The 7555-nt window shown below is 40.5% G+C and overlaps 1 protein-coding gene across 1 annotated transcript in view; it reads right to left on the reverse strand.

Moving 5' to 3' along the window:
• LOC109035644 (uncharacterized) overlaps positions 1-6141 on the reverse strand; it is a 24387-nt gene extending 18246 nt beyond the window's left edge. Inside the window, exons 1-4 of the mRNA XM_072302498.1 lie at positions 5954-6141; positions 5712-5788; positions 3695-3838; positions 2688-2749 (exon numbers count right to left, since the gene is read on the reverse strand). The gene's annotated coding sequence lies outside the window, so the exon portion shown is untranslated. The remainder of the gene's footprint in view (positions 1-2687; positions 2750-3694; positions 3839-5711; positions 5789-5953) is intronic.
• Positions 6142-7555: the final 1414 nt, after the last annotated feature.

Consider the following 7555-nt stretch of genomic DNA (forward strand, 5'->3'; position numbering starts at 1 on the left):
GTAAGGCCTTTGGCAGATGACCAATAGAGTAGTGTACCTCCGCCCCTGCAATCTCTTGCATTCAGAATGGATTCGTTCCCTTCTAACATTTGACTAGCATCTGTTAAGTGATCAACACCACTTTCTACTGCTTCAAAAAACTTTTCAACTAACAGGAAAATTTTTTGGATAACTTCGTTTTTAGTAAGAGAAAGAGGTGTCATCCCAGCATTGTTTTTGACGTTGTAAACTGCTCCATTTCCAAGCAAGAGCTGGACAATATGCAAACAATTCTTCTCAGCAGCAATATGCAGGGCTGTCATACCTTCCAGGGTCTTTGCATTTACTATACGGTTGCGTTTGCGGAAGTCGAGTTTTTCAGAATGCCTTAGAAGAATACCGACAAGTTCCTGGTTGTTTTTGGCCACAGCAATGTCCAAAGGCCGATTCCCTTTATTGGTCTCTAACTCAACATCTGCATTGTATTCCAGTAACAAGTTGGTTGCGTCTATATTACTGCAACTGACAGCGTAATGTAAAGCTGTCATTCCTTCTGCATTCTTTGCATTCACGATGGCACCAGCTTCAAGGCAGGACTTGATTCCTTCAACATCCATTTTTGAAGATGCGTTCAACAGTTTCTTAATTAGCTCATACACTGCCATTAGTTCAGTATCTTTACCCTCATGTGCAAATCTTAATGGTGTCCCACAGCAGTTCAAGGCTTTTGCTTCCTTGTTGTAGTAAGCTCCATATTGTAGCAATAATTTCACCATGTCCCTATTCAATTCACAAGCAGCACTATGAATTGGCATGACACCAGAGCAGCTGGCTAGATTTACATTAGCACCATGTTTTAGTAGAATCTGGGCTGTGTCTGGATGCTTTAGCTCAACGGCCAGAAAAAGTGGAGTGTATCCTTCTTTGGTTTTAACATTGACATCGGCACTGTACTTCAAAAGCAGCTCTGTCATTTCGCAGTAACCTTTTCCAGCGGCAATGTGAAGTGCTGCAAGAGTCTTGCTGTTTTGCAAATTGATATTGACGACCCCTTTTAGGATAAGGATTGCCATTGGAATGTTGTTCATACGAACCATAGAGAACAATGGTGTTTCCTTCTTTTTTCCGTAGACTACATTCACATTGGCACCATGCATCATGAGCTGTTCAATCATTTTATCATCTCCTCGGTTGGCTGCCGTCCAAATTGGTGTTTGACCCTTTTTATCTGCCATGTTTGGATCAGCACCATTTTTCAGGAGAATCATTACAACCTCAAGATGACCAGAAGAGGTGGCCAGAAGTAGCGCAGTTTCACCATCATCCGTTAGTTCGTTCACATCTATCAAACTATCTAAGATGAGGCTTTCCACAACTCTTGCCCATCCATTTCTTGCAGCAAGGTGCAAGACAAGTGGAATCTGAAAATCAAGAGTTAATAGCGGGAGATCTGAATTTTGACACTTTGCACCATTTGAGACTAACCATTCAGCCATTTCTTTTCTACCATGGATGATGGCTGACTTCAAAGGTGAACAATGCAACTCCGGCCCAGAAGCATTAATAGAAACACCTTTAGCGATGAGAAGTTTGGCAATTTCCATGTGTCCAAAAATTGCTGCAGAAACTAGAGGTGTATCACCAAAGAAGCTTTCTGGATTGAGATCAATATCTTCTACATCCATGAGGGCTTTGACGATCTCCACATGGCCGCTTCTTGCTGCCAGACTTAAAGCTGTGCGGTCTACTTCGGATCTCACATTGACGTCGATTTTTCTTTCCAAAAGCATTCGAACTATGTCCAAATACCCTTCTTGGGCTGCTGGATGTAATGAGGTATACATCTTGCTTGTAGTTGCGTTTACATCTGCACCAGCTTCTATCAAAATTTTGACAATTGAAGGCTCGTTAAACATGGCAGCCAGAAATATTGGTGTGACGTTTGACCCGAGCTTTCTCTCATCAGGAGGCAACTCTTTGAATACACTGCATGCCCCAGCATTGACATCTGCACCATTGACCAAAAGCGCACTTACAGCTTCTGCCTCACCGAATCTAACAGCTGAATGTAACGGTGTCTCTTCATAACCATTTCGCACATTAACATCAATACCTTTTTCGATGAATAATATGATCATGTCTACACATCCGCATGAAGCTGCACGATGAAGGTAAGTATCTTCAGGGTGAAGGTCGGAAATCCTCAATTGGATGTCAGCACCTAGGTCTAGTAAGCGACTGACCATGTCGAACCGGCGGCTCTGAATGGCAACAGACATAGGAGTCGATCCATCATCAGCTCTTATATTCAAGTCTGCACCATGGCTGACCATTTCTTCTATAAGAGGAATATTTTTCATGGCAATTGCACAAAAGATCAAGGTTATACCTCCCTCCATTTTTGTGTTTAAATCTTCCCCTGCTTGTATTCGCGATTTGATGAGCTGTATTTTGCTCTCCGTTGCCTTGGCAAGCAAATCGGCTCTTGAACTGCTTCCCAGGTCGCGTAATTCCTGTTGTAAATCCTCATCTGACATGTCTTCATCAGATGAATCTTCAAAACAATCATCATCAAATGAGTCCTCATATGATGAGTCCTCTTCTGATGAGACGTCTTCCGCAGAAAATTCCTCGCAGGCACCTCCTTTTTTATCGGTTTGATCCTGCATTTTACAAAAATATTCAAGTGTCAAAAATTCAATGCTCACCTGAGTGCTCCTTAGAAGTGAAAGTCTAAAAAAATATTTTTTAATTTTCCTTTATTTCGATTCTAAAACAAAAAGAGAAAAAAACATGGAGATTAGAAGACTGTCGAGTTCATATTTTGAAACCATGAAAAGATCATTTAATTCCACACAAGTTGATACAAATTTGAAATTTTCCTCTTGCTCCTGCTATTTTTTATATCCAGTGAGGCTGCTGAAAATCTTTTCTGAGTGATGAAAAATCTCTTCTGTATATTTTTTCACTCGGTCTAATTTTAATGCCAACTTCAATTTCTCTCATTCACTGCTATACCCTGTCCCCAATAAAGATTGTCTATCAGCAGACAATCGATCATCACGGATCACCCTGTAATTTGGTCTTCTTCCCACGAATGATTACTCAGGCCACCTTTTTTCCCCCCTCTGGATTCATGTCTTTCTGATTTCATTTTTGTGTTACAAGGGTGGATTTCAAAGCAAGTTTACCTATTTTTTTTCTAGAGAACTATCATGCTTGAGAAAAAATCAAATCAGCACTGAGATGTGCATACTCAGAGCTTTCTGTTTCCTCATTTGGTATCAATTTTTTCATCTAGTAGAATTATAATTCCTCATTTTGTATCAATTTTTTCATCTACATCATTAGAATATTTTTTGAAAAGCAAGAGTGGAAACATGGCTTTAATAATGAGAAATTGAAAAAATAGTTCATCAACGGTGGAGCTCCCAAACTACACACATCGTTTGTGGTGTTTTAAAATCTCAACTCTCATTTTATGTTCATAAAGGAGAACAAATCAACATCATTCCTTGAAGTTTTCACAGAATTTTTTTGGCATGGAGAGGAAAAATCACCTAAGTTTTGAAAAACTGACTGATTATTTTCGACTTAAAAAATAAAGTATGACAGGATGTCTGCAAAGTTATAAACTGAAGTACATGGTGTGGAAGTTCTACTGTTGGTAGGTGCCACATCAATTAAAGTATCATTTCTAAGGTCGAGAACTTACCTACTTTATTCAGAAGAAATGTCCAGAATTTTCCAAAGCTGGTTATTTGTGTTCAGTCCTTCTCATTTGCCTGAGTAGGGGATCTTATGTATTTATTGTCAAATCTCTTCCTTCTTGGTAACCTTTTCAGTAGATTCAAATCTGCTGTAATGACAATTAACAAATTTAAAATCTGGATGCGTAAAGTTTAAAATGTCAAGAAATATTTAAATTTTAAATGTTTAGAATTGTTCATGGATCAAATCCAAGATCTCTGCTTTAAAAGGGTAGGAGAATCAACAATTAAGTTGGACCAAAAAAAAAAACACAACGAAAACTGTCTCTTGGTAAAGTGGACAAGCTTGGATTTGAGCCATTAGCACATTGCAGAAATCTGCCAATTTTTGACAGCATTGCTGAAGACCCTTTTTTTTGTCATGCAGGTCGAACTCCTCTCAAGATTAACCTGACCCTTACCTCGATATGCCTCACAACTTTTATACAGTCAGAATTAGTGACAATATTTCCTTTAAACCTATGGAAAAATTCCCAAGAGTGTTGGCACATAATGATTTTGGAGTGATGATGCAACATACTGGGTGATCCAGACTACCCGTCCCACTATCTTCATCCAGAGAACCACTGAAAATCGAGTTATGAGGGCCAGGCCCGCCGCATGGGTGAGGATACCGGGCCCAAGGCCTGGGCCCCGGTACGATGGACCCAATATCCCTACCCTTGTGGCGGGCCTGGCCCTCAAGACTCCATTTTCAGTGGTTCTCCGGACAGAGATAGAGGAGAGGTGGTCTGGACCACCCGGTAGTTATAGGCCCCCATTCTCTCCATCAAGCATCTCACAGAAACATACTGGTTTGATGGTGGTCTCTCTCTGATACCATGTTGACAACATACTGATACTAATATGGTCCGATTTGAACCATGATCTCAACAAGTTACAAAAATAATTCTTTTCAGCTGACATGTTGAAATTTAGGAAAAGCATATAGGTATGTTGTTAAACCAAACTGTTCGGAACTGCTTGCAAACGCAATTAACCAATGTCAAATGGTCTTTGTTGTGAAACTTTGATGGAATGATACAGTGACTGTAGGACCGTTGACCAATGTTTACATATAAACAGGGGTGCAGAAAATTTGTCAGTGCACGCTTCCACAGCAGATTTTTCAGTGATTGAAGTCATTTAAAAAAAAATCAGGGCAGCTTCTCCTGCAGTGTGCACCAGGTTTTGCAGTAGACACCCTTCACCCGCAACAAAAAGAACGCTTGTTCGTGAAAATTCTGCACGCCTGTAAATAAATTTCTTACCTATGTTTCAATCACGCACAACAATCCAGCCTGAGATCAATCGGACCGTTGGGTTTCGTTCAGAAGTGGGGAAAGAAAAGATTAGACAAAAGTCACATCAACTTGCTAGCATCATCAATTGACTTATGTTAGCACATACATTTCTGTAGGGTGGAGTCATTTTTTGATGTGGCATTTATCCTATCTTTTCCATCGGCCCCAGTTATAGCAAAGAGTAAACAAAAGAGCCAAATGGTGTCGGATTCATTTGCTTTAAGGACACACCTAAGGTTTGCTAAGACTTCCTTGCCTTGAATTCTTATTTCACAGAATTCTGTTAAGACTGACAAGCTTGGGGCTTTTTCAAAATAATTGCACCTTCGGCAGACCTTTGAAACATTTCTAGAGAATGACTTTGCGTACTTCATAAAGACTACCCAGCTTGTAATGCTTACCTTCTATAACCGTTAGTTAACCTTTGCCTCACAAGAAAAAGTAAAATGAATGCCAAATTTAACCACAGTAGGTTACCTCACGGGCTCGCAGGTTCAGATTTCAGGATCCAATTTGGGGATGACATGCAATGACGAAAAATGTTGCGACCTGTAACAATTCCTGTTTTGTCGTGAACGTGCTCTAAAAATTTCGTGCAAAAATCGGGTGCACCTGTCAAATTTACGTTCAGGACAAACAAGTTCACATATCTGATGAATGATGGGCATGGGATAGGTACCTGATCAGCGACTGAGGAGCGCATTCATGATGTCCTTGAGAAGGATGTCCGAGAATTGAGTGGTGATTACAAAGCAGCTGAAACAATGAGTGGACACTTTACTTAACTTCGAACAGAAAATATACAGAAATGTAGAATGGTCCAGATTAAACTGGAGTTAGGTATAAGAGCAAAAGTGAACACAAGAGGCAGCGAGAGGGAGTCGAAGGCATGGTGCTCAATGATAGGAGAAAAATACATACCTAAATAGGAATTAACGAATGACACTTGACGACTTGATATTCAATTCTAAGAATCGTTCAGAGCAATCATTTGGAGGGTATTATCGTTAATGATTAAGAACGGAAAATTCGCTGAAATTGACTGAAAATTACGATAACAGCACGTGCCGCAACAAGGTTTTCGTCGTGAAAGTCAATAGATTGAAAACCGGCAACCTTGGATGACTTTGGCGGGAAAAATCTACAAAAGGAAAGCGCGCTATTCAAATTTAAAAGCGCGCAATTCAAATTTCCGGCAACGTTACTCCTGTGCGCATGTGAGCAGACTACCACTTCTGTAACTTTTTTGCTAATTCAGCTAAAGGGTGGTTATTTTAGAAATGCCCATAATTTAAAATTACTACTTCTTCGGCTGAAAATATTTCTGCGGACCCGCACGCATCCAAGACATTGTAGTCTTTCATTTACGGGGAGGTTCAGACCTCTTTATAATTTAGACTGGATTCAAGCTTCCAGATAACTCAAACGGGGGGGGGGGGGGGGGGAGAGCCCCCTCACGGCGCCGCTAACGCTGCAGAGGAGCGAGGCCAAGATCTTGAGCAAGGCTCCCAAACTTACCTTGGTCCATACACTCTTTTGTCGTCTATCTCTCTCGCACTCATTGATCACATGCAGCATTCTTCGGTTCGTTAAAGGGCTACCTGGCAAACACACACACTCGCAAAAATACAGCCAATCTCTTCTTATATTTCAGTCTCGGTGGTTCGCGAATTCCTTCGCGGCCTAACTACTTGATTGCTTTTCAACCATAAGCCCCCGAAAGCACAGAGAGTAAGACCTAGCGAGGATTGGTCCATATTGTGTTTTCATGTCTATATCGCTCGCACTCATTTATCAGTAATTGCGGCTCGTCTAAGGACAAATGGGGTGCACACACACTCGAAAAATTACAGGCTCTTCCTTGTATTTTGGCTGCGGATGCAGTGCAAATTCCTTCGCAGCAAAACCATTTGATTTTCTTTTGACCATTAGCCCTCGAAAGCACAGCCGTGAATGATAATAATTATAAGGCTCAACTTAGATTAGTCTTTACGCTTGTTTTTCGTTTCTCTCTGTTTCGCACTTATTAATCAGAAAAGGAGTGTTCTTCAGCTTGTAAAAGTGACGCCTATTGCACATACACGTTCGGAAAAATACAGGCTCTGTCTCGCATTTTAGCCGCGCTGGTAGTGCGAATTCGTGACGGCAAGACCAATTAAGTGCTTGATGGTTGTATGAGAGTTAACTCTCATAAGACTGCTGCTTAAATGATGCCAGAGTGAAACTTGTTTCACGACAACAAATATGAATAAAGAATTCAAAGGTATTTTCTCGGGTATGAAAACTTTTAAGTCCCAAAACTTGTGACGATGGTCATGAAACTGTTATGCTTGGAAGACATCTTTTTTTTTTGCCACCCCTAGATTTCGAAAAAGATTACCTCTCTTTCTTCAAAATTGAAAAGAAAAAAAAGTCATCACTTTCAACATCCAGGCACCTATTATTTATGTAATTTACTGCTGTAATGTTCAAGAACTGGTGTGAAATAGCAGTTGTGTCAATTCCTCATCCTGCTACGCCACG

The sequence above is a fragment of the Bemisia tabaci genome, chromosome 7 (genome assembly GCF_918797505.1).
Source record: "Bemisia tabaci chromosome 7, PGI_BMITA_v3".
In the NCBI taxonomy this organism is placed as follows: Eukaryota; Metazoa; Arthropoda; class Insecta; order Hemiptera; family Aleyrodidae; genus Bemisia; species Bemisia tabaci.